Source organism: Larus michahellis, chromosome 2 (assembly GCF_964199755.1).
Source record: "Larus michahellis chromosome 2, bLarMic1.1, whole genome shotgun sequence".
In the NCBI taxonomy this organism is placed as follows: Eukaryota; Metazoa; Chordata; class Aves; order Charadriiformes; family Laridae; genus Larus; species Larus michahellis.
This window is the reverse complement of record NC_133897.1, coordinates 138,159,289-138,181,129: the sequence shown is the minus strand read 5'-3', so window position 1 is coordinate 138,181,129 and position 21,841 is coordinate 138,159,289. Positions and strand designations below refer to the sequence as shown.

Sequence of the window (21,841 nt, the reverse complement as noted above, 5' to 3'; positions counted from 1 at the left end):
CCCTGAAAAAAAAAAAAAAAGTAGGTTAACAATGTGTTACAGCCATTGCCTCTTGTTTTGGCTGATGCTGTCTCTGTTTCCTCCTCCTTCCATGTCAACATCCGTATCCACTTACTGGCCTCTTCTTTTTTTTTTTTATGTTTAAATGTAACTCTCAGAGGTAAGAACCATCTTTTTTGTTCTCTCAGAGCACAGTCTCCAGCATGCCTGTGTCCTGGCCTGGGACTCCTAGATGCTTCCGTAACAGAAGGAAGAGAGAAAAAAAATTGTGATGGCTCAGTGCTTCACAACTTTCATAGGCTTTTTCACAGCACAACGTGAGGAAAATGAATGTTGTTATCATATGGCAAAGGTAAAAAATTAAGGCATATGCCTTTAATAAGGAATGATCTTAAAATATTTCTGTTAATTTTGAATGTCTGATCTGAAATACATATATCTTTTTTTCTTAAGGGCTTGTGGCATTTTTTAGTATTCAATATCAGATCTTCCAGCACTTCCATTTGCAGGTGTCAGGAGCTTGGGAAATCGGAGGTTTGAGTGTGGACAGGGTGTTTGTTCAGTGTTTTCCCAAGTATCCATAGCCTGGAGAAGAGAAGGCTCCAGGGACACCTTATAGCAGCCTTCCAGTACCTAAAGGGGGCCTACAGGAGAGATGGGGAGGGACTCTTAAAGAGGGAGTGGAGCAATAGGACATGGGATAATGGTTTCAAACTAAAAAAGGGTAGATTTAGATTGGGTATTAGGAAGAAATTCTTTACTGTGAGGGTGGTGAGGCACTGGAACAGGTTGCCCAGGGAACTTGTGGATGCCCCATCCCTGGAATTGTTCAAGGCCAGGCTGGATGGGGCTTTGAGCAACCTGGTCTAGTGGGAGGTGTCCCTGCCCATGGCAGGGGGGTGGGAACTAGATGATCTTTAAGGTCCCTTCCAACCCAAACCATTCTATGGTTCTATGATAGGAACTCTTTGCCAAAACCTATGTCACCAGGTTAATCATAACACTTCCTCAGGTCTCCTGCCACGATGACTTTATGCCTTCCAGATTATGGAACAAAGGCAACACAATCCTATGGCTGGCAGTACTCAGAAAATCAGCAATATAGGAGCCTCCCCCTGCGCCTGTGTTCATGTGCCCCTACTCAGCATTCACATGAGGGCATGATGTGTGCCTGGGCCACAAGGACGGGCTGAGGCAGGACTGCAGGCTCTGGGAGCTGTGCTTTTGGGGCAGCGTGTGTTTTGCCGCAGGCAGAGTTGCCGGCACCGCATGCTGCTGCAGCGCTCGGCTGAGCGCGGGTGTTGGGAGAGCACCAGCCTGGGCAGATCTGACTGGGTTTGGGCTGGGACCACAAAAGGTTCCTCCACACTTGTAACATGCATGCAGTATTTTTACACCAGTGCTATTAAAATATAAATATTATAATAAACACAAACATCAAAGATATTTTTACATAAAATAACCTTACTGCTGTTACTACTCAGTAGTTTTCTTAAAATTTAAGTTAAACTTCAGTATCTTTTATCATTTCAATAAGGGTTATGTTAATTGAAATAGCACATTTAGTCAACAAATATTTATTGAGGGACAATAGTGTTCCTGTAGATCGCATATCTCATAAAAACTCTCCAGTGTGCTGTTAAAAGCATTTGCTTCCTTTTATTGAAACGTAGGGCCTACACACAATACATGCCAGTATAGGGTGGGATAAAGTTTTAGCTGCCATTTGGGATAGGAATATTGTAATTGCCATTGAATCTATTATTCAATGTCTCTGTTGGCAAATCTGGGCGTTGTACTCTTATTATACAGTGTTTGATGGTGTTCCCTTCCTGAAATCATGCTAAATCTCAATTTATTGCTTTTTTTTGTTGCGTAGGAAAATCATGATTTTAACTGTCACTGTCTATGACGCTTTTGAGACAAGTTGCACATACCAAGGAGAAATTAAACTTTATTTTCAGTGGTGTAAATCCTCTTTGTGATGTCTTTAGGTGAGCCATTGCGCTCTCTCAGCAAAGCAGGTAGTGTTGGGGGTCCAGGTACTTGGCACTTTTGGCTCAGAGGATATCTCCACAGTGCATGACAGACAAGGGGAATGCATCCATGACAGGTTAAATCATTTGATGATGGTGGATTGGGGTTGCTGGCATATGCTGCCAGAAAAGGTAGTGAATAGGAGAAGTACATAAACGTTATTTACGTGCCTTCTGTGTTTGCAGGGCATTTGTCTGTATGTGTATGCGTAATTAATTTCTAATTGATGCTTGAACAAACATAGACGGGGCTACACTACAACATTTTTTACTGGTGTGAAAGAGGTTGTAAGGTGAAAAGTCGAAATATACAAAGCTCAGTCTCTAAAAATATATGAAATAATATAATACTTGCTTATTGGGAAATCATATAGTGCATCTGATAATATAAATAATTTAAAACCACAGACCATCCATTCAGTTTAAGCAGCCATCAAATGGTATCAGCTTGGCTCAGTAGTGACTTGACCCCTCAATTGTGTTCAGTATTGTGCCTGAAACCTGCTATATTATCTTCCGGTATTTTATATATGGCATAACTTAACTCCTACTTGGGAGTTTAGATTGACTATTGTTAATCAGTTTAATCAGTGAAATATCCACGTAATACTTACCTAGTTCTTCTAAAGAAAGTAAGGAGCTGGCTCTGCCTTGGCATCACCAGGAATGGATGTGGGCTTGAGCTTTCAGCCTTACCTCTGCATGTTCTTATGTTTGTGTATATCTTGTATGAAACCATCAAAACTCTTAAACATACTTTATGGCCATCCGTTGAACAAAGCAAGCTGCAAACATCCCATCAACTTCTGATGGACATTTTTCAGAGCTAGCAGAGCTGTAGTCTGCAACTTGCTTTGAGGTAGCTGAAAAAGAAAATGGGAAGAATCACTCTGATCAATACATCATCGCTACGTTTCTATTTAGGGGCCTTTTAAGCATGCCTTTGCAAATGATTGCCTTAAAGCTTTTAATGTTCTTGCACTGCAAGAAGCTGAGCAACATTTTCAGTGCTTATTCACAGCATATAATCTTGGCATATATTCCTGCAGTCCACATTAGGCAGAAATCCCCCTCGAATTAAATGGGCTTTTTGCCTGACACAGTCCCTCATTCTAACTAAATTAGCAGTAACAGACTTAACTATAAATTATTTTTTGCTCTGGGCACATTCCCTAATAATTACCCTCCACTAGTAAATACTTCTCCGTATCGGTGAGATACAAGAGCTTTTAGTTCTTTAAACTCAGCAACAGTCTTGTATTTCAGGACTGGTTCTGTTGGAAGAAGAGTTTGACTTTTTTTTTTATGGTAAGAGAGATCACTCTAAAAAACAACCCTGAGCATATAATTAGAATATTGCCTTATGAAATTATTACCTTATAATATCCGAAGTTTGAAGTTCTTCCCCACTGAGCACCTTCTGCATTACAGATTGGGGTGGCCAGGTCTAGGAGACCTGGGTTCTTTTTTCAAAGATTTTATTTTCCAGGTATGCATTAATATTGAGAAGAGATTGATTCATGCTAGACTACATTTTTAGTACGGATTTAATTCCACTAGGAGTCAGGGTAGTGAAACGTGCTGCATGGCAGCTGGCACAACAGCATTTTTAATCAAATAATAGATTCCAGCTGGTGGGGAGTCAAGTGAGTTCTGAAGCAGACGTGACTTAATGCAGATTTTCCTTATTTCTTCAATAAAACGTATTACTTTTGCATATTAAGCAAGTGTAAATGGAGGAGGGGAAGTGAAGGAAAGCAAATTTGTAGATTTGCTAGAAATAAAACTAGTCATTATAACCTCATAAAGTGAGTTAAACAAGGGAGAATATGGGGGGTTGTGTTCTGAGTGATGAATTATCTTGGACTCCTCTCACATATCATGAAATGATTTCTGGTTTGCAGGTGTGCTTGTGATTACAGGATTCATTTTCTATACTCTGTCCTTGAATATTGCATTTGGTGCTCTTTAGCTACCTACTACTGTCACTGTCACCAGGAGTTGTCCTCACGTTAGTCGTCAGTCTCTGTGCTGTACTCCCCCGGCTAGGTTACAGCACGGTGGTGGGAACAATTAACCCCAGCAGCAAAGTGGGGGGCTTTCTGGTGTCACTGAACTGACGCTTTTTTTTCAGAGGGTCCTTTTTCAGTAATGTCTGTTTCTCTGCTCTCACTAAAAGCGTAAAGATTTTGATAGGATTCAGCTAATGAGGATCGTATAGATAGGTAGAGCTGAAACTACGTAATTGTGCTGCGGAGCCAAATGTAATGGTGCTGGAAAGGTCAGTGCATGTTGGAAAATGTCAACAGGTGCTGCATTTTCTATGATTTTTCTTGTTAGCTTCTATCCCATGATCTAAGCTCAGCACTTAGCCAGGGCAAGCAACTCATTCATCACTTGATGCTTACCGGGGCTTAGTTCATGCTGTTAAAAGAAATGGCAAATGCCACAAAAATAACATATATTGGCTGAGGCTTTTTCTTACTGTTTTCTCCCCATCGGGAAGCTGAAAGCGATATGCTGGCTAGTTGCCTTTCTGTTATTTTGCTGTTGGGTGTTCCTCGCAGAACCAAGGTGCAGTTCAGCAGCCCCCACCAGAATCAGCAGGGTCTCGGTGGGAGCAGGTATCCTGCTGTCCTGTCGGCAGCCGAGAAGCGTGAACCTTTGAAGGAGCTGATAACTCCCATCCCATTAGCTGGAGCTGCAGAGATTTGATATTTCACAGAGTCTAGCCTGGAAGTAAATAGAGTATGGAAAAGCATGTCTGATGTGAGGAGACCCTTTCTGAGCTGAGTGATCCCTGTTCCCTCCCCGTGAGGGTCACTTGTTTCAATCAGGAGCCGCTGCATGATAGCGAGATCAAAGCCATTGGAAGCACTCAGACCTCTTCGTGACATTTGCTGGAAGTGTGCCACAAGGTAAGTTTTCTCTTTAAAAAAATCATTTATTTTCACTTTATCTGTGCGTTCAGAACTTCAGCCTCAGTAAAAGTCCTATGGAAGAAGAATACTAAGGAGTATTTTTATGTAGATTGCTGCAATTAACATAAATCTATTAATCCAGACTATCAAGCGAGTATTGATTGCAGCGTTTTTGTGCTACCTTCTGACAGGATGGAAAAGTGATGAGAGAAAAACAAGGCCAAATTGATCTCATAATTTCAGGAGTTGTCTTGAAAATAAAAATAAATATTCACATGGCTTCAATTTAATGCCTGTATTATTTCCATGATGTTTTGGTAGTTATTGTCAGTTTCTGACAACATCACAGTATATATTTGAGACCTTTTGTGTTAGGTTTGGTTTTGCCAGCTCAGTCGCCTTATTCCTCACGTAGCTTATTAATGCCGTAAGTAAGTTAAAAATGGTTCTGAATGTGGAAAATGCAAAGAAAAAGAAAAGAGTAATCTGAGCTGTGGCAGATACTAACAGGAGTTTGAAGGAGATACTTAGGTAAGCTTTTCTGTTGAATGTTATGAAAAGCTCTTATTAAGCTTCTGCTGTGCATTGGTAGTTCAGGAGATGCACTGGAAGCCTGGTTGCTTGTGCCTGTGACTTGTCAAAATGCCAAATTAATTTTGGTGCAAGATGCTAGATTTGAAACTTGCTTTTTTTTTCTTTTTTCCCCCCATACAGAAGCAAAACTAGGCCTTTTGGAAACATTAATGAAACGGTCTGGAGAAATATTCATCCCAGAGCAGACAAGCGTATTTTGGCCAGGCACTTTGCTGTAGCACCGAGAGCCCACCCTCAGATCTCTTAATCTGACGCATCCTGGACAAATGCTGTTCAATGCAGACAGTCGGTGGCTTTTGGTTGGGAACATGGATTGCCCACTTTCTCCTGTTCTCTCTATTCGTCTGGAAATATTAACCCACATCTGGGACATACTTCTAACATCAGCTTTCTTAAGAAGTGACATATTACTGCAAAATATTTCCGTTTCAAACCAAATTTGATAAATTTAGATCCAGCTTTGGTAGTTTAAACTACCCTGGGTGAGCAGCGGATGTGTTCTTGTTTTCAGAAGGACCCTATGAGTTAGCAGGCTGTACGTGCTCTAAGGTGTACGCTCATGCTCATCAGTTCAGGTCGTGATGACCGGGTTTGTCCACAGCCCTATAGACTGGAATGGCAGTACGCTGGTTTTCATTTGGGTGTATTGAGTTTCATGCACCACCTGCAAGATTTGACCAACGATCTGGTGGTTTTAACGCAGTTGTGTCAGATGATTGGCAGGATTCTTTTCAATGAAAGCTGATAAATGAAGGCTAACATATTACATATTGGTCATGTAGTTTAAGAAAGCAGCTATTTCAGAACTAATTAGTCTATTTATGAAATAATCTAATAAATATTTAATGACTGGTTTGATTCTTATAAACAAATACTTGTGCTTGTAGATGCTAATTACATGAGCAGAGCCCTTCACTTTGCATGGGCAGAGTTATATTTGTGTTGAAGTGTTTGTTGTATTCGTGCCAAAAAACAACCCAAAAACCTCATTAAGATCTGATCCTTCAAACGTGCATGTGCTTAACTTGACTGCTCAAATAATGTTGCTTTGGCAGTGTTGATTTCAATACTTTGATCACGAAATATCTTGTGTAAGGGGAGGGGGGGGAGGGGGGAATTAATACAGCAGTAGTGTTGATCTGTATAAACAGTCATTAATGAGTACATGTTGCACCCTTCCCTGGAGGCAGAAAACCATGTTTCTGCTGAGTTGACGAGTGACATGAAGTTGCTCACCAAAGATACTTATTGTCTTGAGATCCCTTTTGCTGCTGCTATCTTAGCCCCAACTCAGAGTGACAGTTTCTCTATTTTCCTGTGCATGGACTTCGCTGGGGGCTGCCCGCCAGCGTTTAGGCTCTTACTCCTGTTCACCATGTTATCTGCAGCACCTTCGGCTCGGTTCCCTGAGCTAGACTAGGGATAGCACAAAGACATTTATAAAGGTAAACAAGAACATTACTTGAGTGTCTTTACAAATAACAGAAGCTAATTTGTTTACCCCGTGGAAGAGGAATGTTTACTATCTAGCAAGCAAGGAAAAGTACTTTCCCTCCAGGCTTTACTAAGTAGAAAATATTACTGCAACCTAAAGCTGACTGGAGCCCCTCAACCTCTCATGTTAGATACCAGCAAATCCTCAACTGAGGTTTTTGGGATACAAAAGAAGAGCCCTGGGATCTAGCAGGTGATGGGCTAAGGCAAGATTAAGAGAGAAGTTTGGGAATAAAAATCAAAAGCAATATAAAATTCATGAAGGGTGGGGAAAGGAGATCAACAACAAGATGACGAGGGTGGATTTCTGTGATTGTTGCTCCTGAAGGATGGCTGGCGAATGCTCCCACCTGACAGCATTTCATATGCATTTCTGCCTGGCCAAGATCTCATTTATAATTATAAGAAGGTTTTTGAATTTATTCTGCGCTGCTCCTGTGTGGCGTTCTTCCTGCATTGGTTTTCATGTTTATTTTCTCAAAGGAGAAAAAAATTTGCAGACTGCCCAAATATTCTAAGAAGAAAAGCCAGCCGTTTATTTAAGCTGGCTCTCAATATGCAGAAAGTTGCCTCCAAAAGAAAATGCTAATGTTTGGCTTTAGGCTTTCCTGGGAACACAAATAAACTGTTGTTTATTTTTTTGTCTTTGGAGATTTTGTAGGTGTTTTTATTTCTTCCTTGTTCTTTTAAACCTTTTTTGTTACTTATCTAGCATCTCACATAACTTTGATATTTATCTTTGTAATGTAGTAATTTACATGAAGATATACAGCGTTTTGAGAATGTTTTCTTTACCAGTAGACAGAATAGGAAGTTAAAAATCATCTGTTTTCCATTCTGTATCTCTTTTGCAGCGCATGTTGAAAGAGACATATGCTGCTGCATGCGTGATGAGCCTAATTCTGCCTTTGCCTTAATGGAGTCATTCACACTGAGCTTCCATTCTAATGAATTAAATGAGAAACTGGGAATTTAGGTTCACAGTGGGCTCTCCTGAGGTTGCTTTGTTAGAGCGCTGACTCCTCGCGCAAAGCTCTGTGAAACTCACCCAGTCCCAGGTCCAACCCAGCCTGCGGCTGCCACTGTGCTCTGTTTCTTGAGGGTCATCCAAGGGAAGCCTGAGGTAATTGAAGGCTTCAGGAGGCTCCAGCACTGTTTTGGGTGCAGCCTTGCTGGGAAACTCAAGTGGAGTCTTGGTAAACCAACAATAAGTGACATAGGTCACACTATCCCAGTCTAGCCAAAGTTCTGTTTTCTGAGGCTCATGATGGCTGTTCCAGCACCTTTGTGCACCAGAGACTCATGGAAACACCTGTAATGGTGAATTTTTGAGTCAGTAGGTTCAGCAGATTGTCTGAGTCAGGGATATTGCTGAGGGTGGGCTGTGGCCAACCACACGGTCATTTTGTCTGTCCGCATCTGAGCCACAGTGAATGGCATTGAAGGATTTCTTTTTAATGGGCATGTTAAACATGGGACAAATTTAATTTTAGTGTTGTCATTTAAAGTCATTCCTGATATAAATGATTTGCTGGCAAATGAGACGTTAGGTCTACCATAATTTGGGGCTCATCCAAGTTTCTGTTCCTCTGAATGCTCCAAGTGGTGGTTCAGCTGTGCACAGGGCTTTTCAGTACATTAATGTAGACGAGTTGTTCTGACCGCGATGATGAGTGCAACAGCTAAAACCCCTACACATTAATAACAAAATGTGCCAGCCATAACCTCCTTAAAAAAACTTGAAACCCCGATGTGATCAGCTGTTACTTTCATCCACTGCAAGTGGAATCTGCTTTAAACAAACACCTATCTCAAAGTTCCCTGTGAGCATTTTTAGTGCAGAGTATAGTGTCACTGTTGAAGATCTGAAAATATCACAAAAAATTGTATTTAAAAGAATAATGAAAATTTAGCAAAAAAACCCTAAGTTGGCATCAAATAAAAGAAACTAAAGCTTAGAATAAAAAACTCTATAATGAGGCCTGTCATATTTTATACAGCAATCTCAGTGCATAAAATGTTCTGGCAAAATTTCCCAGTTCAGATAGTTCACCGTGCACTGGTATGTTTACAAAGATACTCGTCCCAGCTTTACTAAAATGAGGACAGTGGAATTCTTGTAGAACCTAAATGTGTTGTGCATATATAGTAGAAATGACTGTCATGAGATTACGTTACATTCAGGTTCATGATGACCTGTCTTTTCTTTTTACTTTGATTTTCCCCTGACTTGTAGTTACTGAAGTCCCCAAAGATTACAGGGGCAGAGTGCCTAAAAGTGCTCTTTAACACTTGACAGCAAGGCTCTGACAGTGTTATATACGCATTTTAAGCACGCGAACAATTGAAGGATAACGCTCTGTGCAATATAGAGGGTAAATAGGGATTTTGCGGCTTACGATGGAGAGTCTTTGATATCACAGTTTCAAAAATTAGATTAGAGTGTATATCATTTGAAACTCTTTTTCAGTTGTGCTGTAAATTTAACGGCAAGGTTTGGTTGGAATGAGCTCTTGTGGTCTGCAAGGAAGAAAATCAATCAGCGTGCACCTTATCATTTTTCTATATCCTTGGTAAGGATGCAATTAAATTCAGTCTGAAAGGTCACAGTGTGGGGTATACATTAACCTCGCGCTAACCCTGTGTATGATACTGCCACTGAGAATGAGTTAATAAAGATACCAGTTGGAGCTGTACGTTTGTTCTCCCTTTTCTTCGAATGTATCTGCATACATACCCACTTCTAATTACATCTTTGTGCATAGTATTAGTAGATATCTAGGATATTTGCAGTGCGGCTAATTAGGTTGTGGGCTGGTGTATAGTGGAATATGCAGCGGAGTTCCACAGTTGGTGGCCGAAAACATTTAAACTCATTTGTTGAAGTTAATGCAGGGATATGTCAATGAGACGAGGCTTTGGTGATTTTTAAAACAGCAGCTGCAGAAAGTGAGTTTAATTCCAAAGTGCAGTAGAGTTTCTGAATGCCGTTTGCATTATATACATTTGCTCCAGATGAAAGAAATTCAATTTCTTATTGAGAATTGGAGAAGTACTTTGGTGGTGAAGAGAATCTTGACCTTTTCTAACCTTTTAAATTAAGTTATGGGGAGGTATTTGATTTTAGGTTTGATTTGGGAGGCCTCTTTAAAGAGGAACCGTGTTTCCTGTGTTAGCTATTAAAAAACCCCACAGTACAGTGTATCATTAAGAACAGCAATGCAGTTTCAGGGACAAGTTAGAGAAACATAATATCCAGCGCTTCTTTTCCAGAGACTGGCAGTAAGAGGTCATAAAATTTTACTTCTAAAAACATTTCTGCTCGTCCCTGGAAAGACATTTATTGTTATAGGAGATTGCAGAGTTTCTAATGAATATATTGAACAATGGGGCATGAGAATGAGAAACATAAAATTTATACTTCAAATTATGAGATGGATCCAGACGAAGTGGATTTGGGCAAATAACAGCCTGTTAGGCCAACCTGTAGACTATGTAATATTTTAGAGCAAATTTTGAAAAAGATAATAAAGTCAGGGAAGCAAACAGAAAATGGGATAAAATAAAAAATATTAATAAATATTTTGTGACAAGGGTAGCTGTTTCATCTTCTTCAGTTCTGTCGTTGAAGAAAGGCAATAGATATAATCCATCTCCATTTTGATAAAGAATTTGAATATGGTACCCATGTGGAGATTTATCAGTACGGTAAGAGAAAAAGGAGATTTATAGAAGACATTTTACATAGGTGGAGAATTGAATAAAGAGGAGGTGGCAACATTAGTCTTGAAAGGGAAGTGTTGAGCCAAAGGGAGGCTGCTAATTAAGTTCCTCAAAGGAGATGAAACATATTTAATATCTTCCTATCTTTGTCACAAATAAGCAATAGTGTGGTTATGAGTTTACAGATGACTCAAAGGTAAGAGTCACTGACATTTCAGAAGAGGATCATAACATCATACAAGAAGGATTAGGGTTTTTTTCCAAGTTAGTGTAATAGATATGGCATGAAATGTAATTGTGCAAAGTGCAAGGTCGTGCTTTTCAGGGAATAATCATCTGAATTTAATCTGTGAGCTGGGAGCTCATCAGCTGGAAAACAGGAAAAAAATAAATACAGCTATACTAGGTCATCTAGGACCAGGATCTTAGATCTACGGCCTGTTGTAGATCTAGGATTCTAAGACCTATCCTATCTAGGATCAAGCTACCAGCATGATACTGCTGTTAATAAGATAAATGCATGCCAAGAGGATAGTGGGTGAGGTATTTCTAGCAGGGAAAGAAAGTATTAATAACATATTTTGAAGTGTTGACAAAGCACAGCAAGAAGTGCGCACACCATTCACCTTAGAGAAAGACAAGTCCAACCTGGAGCGGGCTCACAGAGGGGCTGTCAGGACAACTGGGGGGGACATGATGGATCGTGTGTTGTACGAGAAGGCACTGTAAAAACCTCGGCTTGTTCAGATAGTAAAGCGGAGGCTGAGATACTGCTGTCTTCAGGAGGGTAAATATACAGGGTGAGGGTAAACACCGGGGAGTGAAAAGAGCTAAATTTTAGGTGAAATGACAGAGTGGGCACAAGGGAAGTAAACGGACCATGGGTGAGGCGAGACCAGGCAATAGCAGACAGTCCCCAGTTATCTCTGAGGTTCGTGAACAGCCTTTTCCTGGTGCAGCAGAGGTAATAACAGAGATCAGTTCTAGGATGAAGTTTCTTCTGTTAATGGAATGGACTCAGGAGTTTTCTTGCATTCCTGTGCTCTTGTACTTATTTAAGGTGTTTCTCTTGAGGAATGGGACGTGCACGTGCCTCTCCGTGTGTGAATGTTTTAATTAAATTGCTAGCTGCTTCCGCGTGTTTGAAGCGTTCCCCGGTGGTGTATGTGTCTGTGCACCGCAGGCGGCGTAAAAGAAGATGTGGTGTTGTGCACGCAGCTGCAGCGCAGCAGAAAAGGGGAACACTTAAGAGATCTCAAATTCTGCATCTCCTGAAAGGACAGTCGTCAGTTGCATCAGCTCATCCTGCGTCCTTTGCTGTTGTGGGAATGTGCTGAGGTTTTGCTCCTTTCTTGATAATCGGTGATCACTGCTCATGACCACAACCCAAATATTGACCTGCCCACAGAGAAATAGAAAAGCAGGGATATAGGTACCCTTAGATACTGTGGTTGTGCCATCAGTGCTCTGAGCAAAGCATGGCTTTTCTGCTGCTTAAACACATAGATTTCCCTCTTGGAAGACTACTTGTGCTGTGAAGGAAACTTCATCAGTTTCACGGAATCACAGGAGGGTTAAGGTAGGAAGGGACCTCTGGAGGTCATTTAGTCCAACCCCCTCCCTGCTCAGGCAGAGCCACCTAGAGCAGGTTGCCCAGGACCGTGTCCAGATGGCTTTTGAATATCTCCAAGGATGAAGACTTCACCACTTGCAGAAGTTTCCCTGTGGAACTGGGTTGAAATCATGCAGGCAGGCATTAGACGGGAAGATTCCTGTCAGTTACAGGGAGTTTTGGCCTTGGATTGAGGTTTAGGTAGCTAAGATGCCGGAGATGAGAGAGAGATGAGTCCTGAGGCAGTGCAGTAAGTGCTATGTCCTGTATTTACCTGGTGGCCTTCCCAAAGGCAGGCTGGAGCTCTTAAACTGACTCTTTGGTTGTGTCGACTTCCCACTCCAGGCACGCTATGGGTAAGTTCCAGCTTCGCTGTGCCACCTTCCAGCAGCGGGTGCTGCCAAAAGCAGGGATATAGGTACCCTTGGATACTGTGGTTGTGCCATCAGCGCTCTGAGCAAAGCATGGCTTTTCTGCTGCTTAAACACTGCCATTGGGAGAGGATCTTGGACATGTGAAAGAAGGAGCTTGGGTGTGAGAGGAGGACATAGCGAGTGGTTTGCTGGGCCCCGCACTCAGATGGCAGTTGTATGGGCAGGCCCAGGGGGTGGCAGCTCTGTGCCAGGACCACACTTGTGATGCTCAGGTCACCACCGGTGCTGTTTCTTCTCCGCTCTTGTCACTGCTTTTCTTCCCTCCTTGTATGGGGTCCTCTGAGGTTTGTAGGGCTCTGTGGATTTTGGGAGAAAGCATGCATCACAATTTCTCTTCTCCCTAATGTTGAAAAAGCAGAAGTTAAGATTTAACAGGAAATCCAGCCATTTGTTTCATCCATTCATATGCTAATGAGAGTGGAGATGACAGTTTGTTCCACTTAAGGCACATGAAGCTTGCTTTTTGGATCAGCCATAACAATGGTTATCCTTAGTGGGGTTGTGTCCTACAGCATCTGTTTAATTATTTTTTTTCTTAAAATTATTCTTCCCCAGTTTCCATGTTTACATTGTTTACCCTTGCCATGAATGACTTTCTTACAAATATATTAAACACATTAATCAAGTTTTCATGGCTAAAGCAGGTTTAATGTGCATTTTTAGGCAAGTGTGGGACAGATTTCACTGTTGTTATTCCAAGAATTTTACTTGCTGATTTACTCCGCTTTGAGAGTAAGATTGTCTTTTGTGTCAGACGTGCAGCATGGCAAGCCAACAAACGTGAGAATCGAGAGTGACTTGATGCTACAAACAAGAATGTGCGATTTTCCTCTTTCTTTCCTTCATCTAGTGCTGCTCAGTCCCAGCAGAAATGGCACATCTCCCACCTTTGTGTGAGTACAGCCTCTGCATTTCTGCAGTGAATCCAGAAAAGTTTGATCCAGGCTTTACCCAAGGGCACAGAGGAAGCTGTGACACTGGCCACCAAACCCACCACTTCTCTGAGAGAAAGCTGCATCACAGACCAAATGAGTGAATGGGTGCAATTTTATTTTTTGTGGCTTAAAGACCTATGAATGTCCTCAGGAACTATACGCCTCGCTGTATAGTTTTCGTGTTGATGATGCCTTAAAATTGTGGAGCAGTAGTAATAATTTTTGTATAGCAGTATGGTTAGGGTTCAAGAATTACTACTTAACTGGTATTGAACTTGAACACTGGGGTTCATGGGTTTTTTCACTTAGTATGTCTTGAATTTAGTACAGGTGATAATCACCGACAGCCTTATCATTGCCTCTTGTTGAGGAAAACAGAAAGAAATACAAACAACTAGCTTGTTCAAACACAAGAGTTGAAGTGATGATGGTCCTCATAAACTCCTTGCACAACATAAAGAAAGCTGGCCCAAAAGTTCACATCCTAATTATTGTCCAGTTATAATGTTGTGTGGGAACTATTCTGTTCCAGGGAATAAGGGAATACTTGCTCTTTCAGTCAGAGGCCTTATAATTTTTGTGTTGTTACTATCAGCATCGTGATTCTGCCAAATGAAAGTATGTATCCAGACGTTACATGATCTTCTGCTTTTCACAGTTCATTTTTTCTGTCTGTCGATGAGTGCAAGTTCCTTCAGCATGATTTGGAACTTCTTAATGGTGGCGACAGAGAAATGTCCATTCCCACACTGTTAGAAGAAAAATTTGTGGCTGTTCTTACCCTTGGGGTGGGAGAGGGTCTAAGAAGATTACGTTACAGAAGATTGATTCCTGCTTTTCATGTATAAGGGAAATCTGTTTCTAATCTGGTTTGAGATCAGAATTCATAGTGACCATCTGCGTGAAAATCTTAGCTGTGGTAATTTATTTTAAAAAAATCAGGCTCAAAATCTCAGCTTTTTTTTTTTTTTTTTTCTCTGTGAATAAACTTTCCTAGTCTGGCATCTTAGGGAAGAGCATCTGCTTCAAAGATGTCTTTGGAGGTTCTGAGTTATTACTCTTTACCTTTTTAAACAATTTTTTTCCATCATGCTGCCTTCTACAGCCAGTAAGAAGTCTCCAGCTGTTGTGGGCAAGCTCTATAGTATAGACATTGTCTGGTTTGGTCTAACTTCATTAAAGATTAGAGATTTAACCACATATGAATGTCTTTATTCATCATTTTCCCTAAAAAAAAATAAATTTGATGTTCTGATTTTCTTTCATTATTAAATTTTTACAGATTGATTCTGCTAAAAGTGGTCATGTCTCACATTTCAGCCTATTAAAAAGAAAACTCCAGCAGAGTCAGACAGAGGGCTAATAATATTTAGAAAGTCCAGCCTGCGCTTAGGTTTTTCATTATCTTTTATGACCTCTTTAGAAATCCTGTAAGTTCCAGTCCAGATGTTCAGTAGGTCTCAATGAATATATTTATTGGGGTTTGCAAATACTTCGTACTTAGGCTGTCTTCTGTCCCCACAGGAACTTTTTTCTGCCAGACATTCAAATAATTATCCTTTATTCACGTAAATACTTACGCAAATCTTTAACATTCACATTACATTAAATAAGGTACTTAAGTTAATATATATATTGACATTAATCTCGATACAAATGTAAAATGTTAATTGCGCATGCTTGGATATTCTCACTGCAGCTCTGTATTAGATTAAGGATGCTACTGGGTGTCAGAGGGGAGCAGTGTTCCCAAAACTCTTTGACCTGGTTCACTGCAAGAAAACAGTTAAAAGCCAAACGAGGAGATGAAAATATCTTTCACAGCTGTGACAGCACAACATATGTTACTACTTTGTGTGAAAACGAGCAGAGACAATTTAAACTCTGCATTTGGACGATTAGTCTTATGGTGTCTTTTCTTTGACAATAAAGATGCCGTTGGCAAAACCTATCCAGAAAAGACGGAGTGGGTATTCCTGCAGAGACTGCCTAGTAGATTGGGATGCTTCTGGCATACAGATATTTGTAGCAGATGTTTCCAATTAACTGTAATAATGCTGGAAAATAAATGAACTTTCTTCAGGATCTCCTCTGCGAATATTGATGTGGCAGTGGTCTGCACAGCCTGGAGGGCCCACGGTGTCAGCGCTCAGGGTGGAGAGGACAAAAAACACTGAAAAGCACTGATTTGGCTCAAAAAGATCCAGGTCCTTGCGTGAAGGGGAGTTGAGAAGACAACTTTTGTCTCACTTTCACTGTATTTCCTGGCTTTTCTCCCCTGGCGAGCCCTCCGCCACGGTCAGCCCCAAGTGCCTGCCAAGGGACAGCAGCAATGCCACCGCCTGTCCACGATGCACCCCACTGGGGTGTCACGCCCAGAAGAGACATTAATTTCTGTTGTGTTAAGCCCCTAGGTGAGCTTAGTTCCAAAACTGAAGGATCTTTTCCTTTGGGTGCTGGCACTTCTGAAGAGCACTCTGTCTGTAGAGGCTTGTGAGCTCCTCAAGGGTCCAGCAGCTCTCCACCTGGAGCTTGGACACAAAAAGTTCTCGGACACATTTTCAGCGACATATGGAAAGCCCAAGCTTGATGTGGTTGTGGTATGGGAGACCAGAGTGAGCATGGATTCTGGTATGGATCATGGCCTTGGGACCCTTGTTTGTTCTCCACAAGCAGATGGGAAGCTGTACTATTTAAAAAAAAAAAAAAAAAAAAAGACACACAGTCTTTCTCAACATGTACAGTTTCATGTGGCTTTATCTTAGCATAGTAACATTTCTTGCTAGGTCCATATTGTTTTATTTTCTTCCTTGCAAGTATGTATCTTTTCATACCTGTAGCTAAGTCTAAGTAGTTTTAATTTCAACTTGATTTAAAGAATTTTTATTGTTTTTTATTTTTTTAAAGTGCAGCCGTGTTTTTGCCAGTTCTATTTACTGTTCTGTTGTAAGACGTGTCTTTGCTCTGATTTCACCTGCGCTCTTAAATTCTTATGTTATATATTTAATTTTTCAGCTCATATGGTAGATTCTGCTTTTTGGCAGTGATTGCAAGCATCATTAGTGTCAGTTCTTTGTTTTTATTTTTGCTCCTTTCAAAAGTTAGAGCCATGACTGAAATTACTTGAACTCAGCATCCTGCTGCTTTAAGATTCCCAACCCAGGCTCAGTGAGAGAACGATAAAGCTTTGGCCGTGTGCAGCTCCTGAGCATTTGCCAGACAGAAGCTGGATCTCACTGGAAAAAGGAAGCTGGTGCAAGGTTATCTTGAGGTTTCTGAACTTTTGTTCCAGTGGAAAGATTAAATCTTGTTTCAGGGAACTTTTTCCTAAACTGTGTCTGGAAGGCTGTGGACATAGAGCTCCAGCCTGGTGAATCTCAGGTGGCCATCCAGCCTAGCCACCAAGCACATTGAGCTCGCTGATTGTCGATTTAGCACAGATGATACCTGCTTATCCTGAGTTTCTTCTATCTTTTCAGAGGCTTGAAGATCCATCTTTCTCTTTCCCAGCTGCCAGACCCTCCTGCAATGCTCCGGGGAGCATGAGCCTGCAGGAAGTGTTTCCACACTAATGATGGAGAAATGATGGGCTGGCCCAGTGGCCAAAATCAGGTATCCTCAAGCAACAAGGAGAGTGCTCATCCCTATATATATTTTCCACATTCATCTCTCTGAAACCTCCTGATCTGTAGCATTTGCAAGCTGTCCTGCTTGCCATGCCACAGAGTCAAGGTCCCAGTTCAGAGCAGGGACCGACCTTGCTGTGAGGAACAAAACTTCCTGGCTGGTGTTGCTGCCCCGGTGGTATGGATGTTAGCTGTAAAAGCCACCAGGAATTAATCTTCCCATTCATTTCCCATTTATCGCTCCTGCCCTTTTATGTGACGAGGGTATTAGTGCGGTTGCAATGCAAACCCATTATGCGGGGTCCTGCCTGCTGCTGTCCTTTGACATGAGCCTGCAGTTACTCCACGCTGCTTCTTTCGGCTTCTAGAAACTCAGCTTTGCAAGCTGTAAAGGGTCCGTGTAATGGTTCTTTAGAGAAAGTCCAACTGACTGTGTATAATCTCAAATCGCTTCATTTTCCGGTACTTTATTTCACATTATCCGCTTTCAGTAGAGAATTGCATGTTTAAGGGACAAAAAGTTTAATGCTGCCAAATAGTTCCTTACGAGGCGTTTTTAAAGGGAATTGTTTGCAAAGCAAACTTCCTCGCTAGTTTTCACCATTTGGGAGTGTCTCTAATTTACTGTACAGTCAGGAAAACCTAGAAGATAAGGTCTCTGCAGCGATAGGAATCCTTCACGTTGCACGTGTGCGGCTCTGTGTTGTTTTCATGCGTTCATCCGCCCTTTGGACACTATTAGTAAGAACATAAAATTGTACGGAGGGGTAGGGCTTTGGCTTTTGTCTTTTTTACGTTAAGGCAGAATTGAGGGTAGGAAGATGATGCTGGGTCAAAATAACCATGTGTGTAACTCTCTTAGGGCTGGAGCCAAAGAATGAGACATGACAAGGGGTCTTGAGCAAATGGAAACGATAAAGCTGAAAATAAAAATGTGAAGGATAAATGGTTCCTATGAACTCCATCTCTATTGAAAAAGACTGTGTCAAGAGCGGGGTTTAAATTTTTTTGGCTGCGTGCTTGCACAGGACAGAATGTAGTTAAAACAATTCCTGTAAAAGCTTCATTCTAAGCAGGCGGATGTCTGGAGAAATAAATGACTGACGCGGCACCGCAGGCTCGTGGCAGGTGAAGCGGTGGCACTCCTGCATGCTGGGTCAGGGTCTGGGCTTTTCCACCTCCACGAAGCCAAAGTGCTTCTAATGATTTCAACAGAACAGCGTTGCGCTAAGGTTTATGTAGGTAAAAATAGGATTTAAAGTGGCAAACATGATGGGAATGCAGTCTTTCAGATTACTTGCAGTGGTTTTCACCATCCATTTTAACCACTTCTTGACCAGTGTGCAGCGAGAACAAAGCCATGGTCATCTGAAACGATTTTCTAGGCGTTTTGAGAGATGCTCTTGCAGCGTAGCTGAAGCATTAGTGTAGTGTTGCTTTGGCGTGCCTGGGGGATTTATGTTGTGTTGATTTAGTGATGAATCAAGTAGGCAATATCCAGTGCTGTGAGCGGTACTGCTAACGCTGCCGGCAGGAGAGGGCTGGAGCAGCTCGTGAAACACAAGCAAAATAAGTTGTTTGGTTTTTTTAATCATGATTTGGAATTAATGGAAATTCAGTGTTAAAAAAACCCACTCTAAAACTAGAGCAAACCCAACACCCCCTCACCCAAAAAGCAGCTTCATAAAGAGAGGCAAGGTAATTTCTCAGAGCATGTACAAGACATGTAATTTTTTCAGGAGTATCTGCCAGCTCAGTTATATCTCTGTGCTAATAGAATCTCTTGGAGAAGATTTGTGTATGGCTGGTATTTCACATTCTTGATGTCTGTGGTTTAGTTTTGAGGGGGCTACACATGTGAGATAACCTGCCCTTATTTGAGTTTATTTTCTCTATGTTCCATAAAATTAGGAAAGTAAAAAAATCAAGAGACCCGCATTAGTTGGCCTGACTGGGATTATTGGCTGTGATGTTTCCAGTGGCAGGGAATAGGCATTGGTTTCCCAGGGGATGCTTTCCAAGCTGGTGTTCCTAGAAGATTTGTCTGAGCAAAGATTCAGGCTTTGATTCCCTGTGACTTCTGGTGTCTAGTATGGAGAGGATGCTAACAGCCACCCTGAAAATCTGATTTTAAAACTGATGGAAAAAGAGATGAAATATTTTGTCTTTCCCCTCCTCAGACAGTAAAAGCAAAGGCGGGGAGGGTACAATTACCATTTGTTGAACATTATTCCTGAAACACTTCAGAAATGGTGGGGCTTTCCTAAATATATTGCAGGATTAATTTGTTTCCTCTGCCCCACTGATTTCAGAGGAAATGTTTCTCTTGCTTGCACCGTGTAAAGCACACTCATCTCCCCATGGAAGTTGAGGAGCACTTTACTGCCCGGACTCCCACAGCAGCGCCAAGTGATCCTGTCTGAAGTTAAGATGCTCTCCGTCATGGCAGGACTGTCGCTGGTGTCCCAGAGGCAGCAGTCAGGGTCCCCATGGGAAAGTTCACAGCTGGCTGCAGCTGCTCCGGCGCCTTCCTCGCAAAGGGAGGAATGCGGATTAAAAAGGAGAAAAACTGTAATGAAATCCATTAACAACTGTTAGGAGGGAAACAAGCTAAGGAAGATGAATTTTAGTAGAACAACAACTATTGATACAAAGCCACCTTCTGTGTTGCAGTGACTGACAGCTACGAAACAGGGTGACCTCTCTTCCCAGGGCTGTGCTGGGTGGCAGGGTGGTGGAGGTGGGGAGCCCCAGGCTTGCTCCTCGCTCCGGCACAGCGCGGGGCACCCCAGGAACGCTTCCCAGTTGCGGTGGAAGTGCTGGCAGGAGTACACCCCTCTGGCTGCCCAGCCGCTGCTTTCTCTGTCCTCAAGGGAAGGGAGCTCTGGGAAGGCCAGTCTCTGAGTTACAGGGGGGTGTGCGTGCTTGGAGTGTGGGGGGTGGATGTACGTGGGGGCTTCTTTACTTGTTCATCTCCCCTCAGGCTTGACAGAAAATGTTTTTCTCACATCCCTGTCTGTCCATCTGGCTGCTTTGGTGTGGGAGAAAACACATGCTGAAGCCCGTACAATTCCCATAGATTTAATGCAAATACTGAACAAGAATTTCAGGATTTGGTGAAGCGTGTTTTTTTTTCTAAAGGTAGGCTAATGGCATCCTCTGCGGTGTTCAATTACATCTCCTGGCAAAGCTTGCTCGATTAAGCAAGTCCCCCCTCTAAAACTCTGGTTTAGGGTTTTATGCTAGCATCTCTCCCGGTTCGGTAAGCTGGCATAGCTAATACTGTTTACTGTCTTGTCCAGTACGGAGTCTGGAGGTGGTGAGCAGGGTTCTGCTAACCCGTTGGTTGTCGCAGTAACTTATGTAAAAATGACAGAGGTCACATTCAAAGGTTAAAAAAAAATCTTGTCATCCACAAGCTATTGCGGGATTCCTTAAGCATTGTGTTCAGTTCCTGCTGGCAGAGTGATTTAAAAGGTTATTTTCCAAAGGAAGAGACATACAAGTGTTCTGGGAAGTCCCTCTTGTCTGGGTGCTGGTCATGGCGGTGATGCTCTGCATTCTCTGTCCATCAGTCCACTCTGTCTGCCACCTTCGATGCACGGGAGGGAGATGTCAGGTGATGGCACACAAATGACAGGTAGCTGCAAAACGCATCTACTGACATTTCTCCGGTTCTACAGCTTTTTTTATCTTTTCAGTAGTTTTTATTTCTTGTCAGTGGTGGGCTATCTCAGCAGCTTCCAATTGACATCACCGTCTGTATTGAGCCGTGGTCCCGTAGAGACTTACTTAATAATTATAGGGTAAAGTCTCTATCGCAGATACTGGCTTTCGTACACCAAAGGCTGGTGGAGTGGAGCATGCCGAAGGCTCAGCCCCTGCGTGCTGGCTGTGATTGACTCTTGATGCTTGAGATAGTTTTCATGATGTTGTCATTAGTTATAAAAAACAAAACCAAAACCAGCTTCTGTCACAACCATGCTGTATGATCAGGGCAAAACCTTTATGAACAGATACGAGAAAGGAGGAATTGGCAATTTTGTTTTATTTTCATTGTTGTACTACCCACATTAATTACTGCTGCTAGAAGCAAGTGGAAAACTGGTTGAATATTCTTCTTCGGTGGCTTTCTGCAGTGGGGATGAGCGTTTCTGGACTGAAACTTCTCTGAATAGTTCAGGTGTATTTCTAGCTGCTCAATTTAACAAAAGAAAAAGAGAGCCTTCAGAGAGCTCCCGTGGTGGTCAGGCACCTCTGGATTACTGGGCCATTTCACCCTGAGACATGTTTGCTTCAGATGTGCCATGGAGTTGAAGGTATACTGGAAAATCAGGGCAGGGTCCAGTTTCTCAGCACCGTTGCGTAAGCCTGGCTTTATCAGACACTTGTGAGATTTGCTCTTTTAAGTTTCCTTTTCAATTACTCTCTAAATTCTTTCAGTCCAACCTCAAGAACCAAGTTTG

General features: G+C 42.0%; 1 protein-coding gene across 4 annotated transcripts in view; it reads left to right on the top strand.

Moving 5' to 3' along the window:
- PAG1 (phosphoprotein membrane anchor with glycosphingolipid microdomains 1) overlaps window positions 1-21,841 on the top strand; it is a 117,184-nt gene that overhangs the window by 37,362 nt on the left and 57,981 nt on the right. Inside the window, exons 1-2 of one of the 4 annotated variants that reach the window (XM_074577339.1) lie at window positions 92-352; window positions 4,874-4,954. The exons of 2 other annotated variants lie outside the window; for them this stretch is intronic. The gene's annotated coding sequence lies outside the window, so the exon portion shown is untranslated. Of the gene's footprint in view, window positions 1-91; window positions 353-4,873; window positions 4,955-21,841 lie in introns of those variants that run through there. One more of the 4 variants, XM_074577337.1, reaches the window with a different exon arrangement.